Source organism: Triticum aestivum, chromosome 3B, assembly GCF_018294505.1.
Source record: "Triticum aestivum cultivar Chinese Spring chromosome 3B, IWGSC CS RefSeq v2.1, whole genome shotgun sequence".
Taxonomy (NCBI): Eukaryota; Viridiplantae; Streptophyta; class Magnoliopsida; order Poales; family Poaceae; genus Triticum; species Triticum aestivum.
This window is the reverse complement of record NC_057801.1, coordinates 229,838,336-229,841,968: the sequence shown is the minus strand read 5'-3', so window position 1 is coordinate 229,841,968 and position 3,633 is coordinate 229,838,336.

Here is a 3,633-nt window from a genome sequence, read left to right as displayed (position 1 = left end):
GCTCGCATGCCAGGTCGCGATGCCATGGACAAGACCAGAGGGTGAGGGCCGAAGAGCCGGTAGGAGCCCTGAGTCACGATGCTCAGGCAACCCCCCTTTAATGCGCAAGCTGGGTTAGATGACGAAACTCTACGTCCTCGGGTCCCGGCTCTCGGGCTGGTCTCAGCCATCGCTGGCATGCCAGGTCACGATGCCATGGACAAGACCAGAGGGTGAGGGCCAAAGACCCGGTAGGATCCCTGAGTCGCGATGCTCAGGCACCCCCCCTTTAACGTGCAAGATTCCGACACCCAGGAGAAAAAGGCACCAAATAACAAGCATGGTGGATCGAAAGCATAGTCCTAAGATAAACGCAAGAAGGATACATGCCGCTGGGACAGGCCCGAGCGGCTTGGGGGATGATGCAGCCCATGGGGCGCCCCCAATGAGATGAGCTAAGGACATGAAATAAAAGGGATACATGCCGCAGGGACGGACCCACGCGGCCTGGGGATAATGCGGCCCTGATGGCGCTCCCAGCCAGAAACGAAACTTAAAAGATGTCACCTGATGATGTTGGGGATGAAGGGGTGTTGGTGTAGCAGACTCGGTGGGCTGCGGGAGCCAATCCTCACGAGCCCCCAGGCCCAGGGGCCTCGGGAGGCTCCGGAGGCGCCAGCGGCTCCTCGCGTGCCATCTCCATCTCTGCCAGGGCTGCGGCACGCCTGACCTCTTGAGCCTCCAAGATGGCCCTCATGAGACGCTGGTGCGCAGCAGCCACGTTCGTCAGGCCGTAAGGCATGCGCACGTAGATGTGGGGCGGACCCTCGCAACATCCCACTCGCGAGGGCCAGAGGCGCTCTTGAGACGCGGCTCGGTTGAGCCCTGGTATGTCGATGCAGATGCGAAGCCCACCATCCTCGCCTAGATGGGGGGCCACAGCGGGTAGGCGGCGGCTACCTCTCATGACCCTTGACTCCTGTAACTCCTGAATGGCCTTGCTGACGAACTCCTGAGGGTTTGGCCCTCCTTGCCTTGCTCCTTGTTGAGGGAAACGTGCTTCGAAGCACGCCTCCACGTGGTGCCCAAGCGCCTCCCTCGTGACCTTGGCGAGGTCGGCAGCCCTCCATGGGAGAGCCCCCGAGCCCTACCTGAGGAGGGCGTCGGGCGCGCTTCCCTATGCGATGGAGGGAGGCTCCTCCTCGCCAGGCGCGGGCCCTGAGGGGCCTGCCTCCTGAGGGGCCGGGCCGGTTGATGTCTTCTTCTTGGGGGCAGCCTCGGGAAGCCTCCTGCCTCCGCGGTCTGGGTCTTCCAGTGATGCAGCCTGAAAGGCTCTCCCTAGGGAGCACACTGCGTCTCTCTCTTTGCAGGGCATCGTGATGACCCCGCCGCTTCCTGGCATCTTGAGGATGTTGTAGCCATGGTGGGTTACGGCCATGAACTTGGCCAGTGCCGGGTACCCGAGGATGGCGTTGTACGGCAGGCGAATCAGGACCGTGGAGCCGTCGGTGACTCCGAAGAAGGGCTTGGTTGGCTGAAGCTGGTTGTAAGGCACTTGAAGATTGTTGAATGTTTCCACGGATAGGATGTTGAGCCCTGCCCCGCCGTCGATGAGGGTCTTGGTGACTAGCACGTTGCTGATGATTGGGGAACAAAGCATCGAGAGGACTCCGGCTGTGGCCGTGCACTTGAGCTGATCCGCTGAGCTGAACATGATGGCGCATGCCGACCACCTGAGAGGGCGCGTGGCCTCGAGCTTCGGGAGGATTGCATTCACTTCACAGGCGAACTGCTTGAAGATGCGCTGAGAGGCTGGGGCTTGAGCTCCGCCCAGGATGCAGGCGATTGCACGCGGTTCCTGGAAGCCCCCAGCCCCCTCGTCCTGATGACGGTCTTCATTCCTTGTTGGCTGTGGCGGCAGCGGAGGGAGGCCTGCGTTCCCTTGCGGGAGATCCTCGTGAGGCTGATCCCTCCAGCCTCCCTCGCGAGGCAGGTCCTGCCAGCGGTCCTCGTGAGGTTGATCGCGCCACCCTTGGCGCGGGCCGCGGTCTTCCCAGCATCCTGCATTCCTTCCTCCTCCTCGGCCGTAGCCCCAGTCGCTGCGGTCGGGACGTCTACCGACCCTTCCTTCGTGCACGGCCCGGAGCTCTTGGCATTCATTTGTGTTGTGAGTGTGGAGGTCGTGGTACACGCAGTACCGGCTTCCCTTGGAGGATTCAGGCTGATCTCTGCCCCATTTGGTGTCCGGCTCGGCCGCGAGCACGGCAGCCCCCTTAGCCTTGGGCTTCTTCTCTTCGGGGTCCACGGCAGGCAGCTCGAGGAGGGAGACGCGCCCCTCCTCAGCCCTGGCGAACTTGGTCGCCAGGTTGAACAGCTCCAGGGAGGTGCACAGGTCTTCATGCATCGCCAGCTCCTCCTTCATCTTGATGTCGCGCACACCGTCGGAGAAGGCAGAGGTGATGGCCTCCTCCGTTACCTTGGGGATCTTGAGGCGAGCGTTGTTGAAGTGCTGGATGTATTTCTGCAGGGTTTCCCCTGGCTGCTGCTTGATACGGCGCATGTCACTCACGGCGGGTGGCCGGTCGTGAGTACCCTCGATGTTGGCGATGAAGCGGGTGCGCATCTCGTCCCAGGAAAAGATCGTGCCTGGGGCCAGATTCAGGAGCCAGGTGCGGGCTCCGTCCTTGAGCGGCATGGGAAACCAGTTCTCCATGACCTTTTCATCTCCGTTGGCAGCTTCGATGCCCAACTCGTAGAGTTGGAGGAACTCTGCAGGGTCAGCCGTGTCGTCGTAGCGAGGGGGCAGGTCTGGCTTGAACTTGCTGGGCCACGCGACGCTGCGCGGCTCGGAGGTGAAGGCGCAGCAGAACGCCGTGGCCACGGGGGGCCTTGGGCGACAGAGAGCTTGGTCCTGCGGGTCCCCATGTGCCGCGGCTGGGGGTAGCGCAGGGTCTTGACGTGCTGGAGGAGGGAGCGCTCGGACAGCTTCTCATGGGCGAGGGACTTCTTGGCAGCTCTGCTCTTGCCGCGCTGACGCCTAGCGGAGCGGGTTCCGCCCAGGGGCCGCGCGCCTTGGGGCCAGGGCGCCTTCTTGAGGAGGAGGCGGCTGAGGTGCCCCAGGAGCTTTATCGCCCGCGCGGGGCGGGGTGCGGTGCAGCGAGAAGGACGAAGCGGAGGCGCCTCCGGCGGCGCGGACGAGCTCAGCGACTCGGTCGAGCCATTCTTCGTAAACGTCATCGATGGGGCGGTAGCACAGGAGCTCGTTCGCCGCGATGAGCGCAGCTCGGGCCTCCATGGCCGCGCGGGGCGCGCGTGACGAAGAACCAGCGGGGGTGAGCGAGGGTGTGGCGGTGCGGCCATCCCGCCTCATGGACGGATGCTGGGACGATGCTTCCTGCTCGTTCCCCGCCAGGCCGGCGGCGGCGTTGACAGCAGGTGATGTGGAACGACGAGGGCGACCGCCGACAGGAGCCGTCTGGGCCACTTGGGAGGCGAGGGCGGCTCGGCGCTCGGCGCGAGCCCGACGAGCGTCAGACATGGTTGCGGTGGTCGGGGAAGAACAAGACGACGGAAGGCAGCTTCCGGCGCACCCCTACCTGGCGCGCCAAATGTCGGTGTCGGTGTCAAAACCGGCGGATCTCGGGTAGGGGGTCC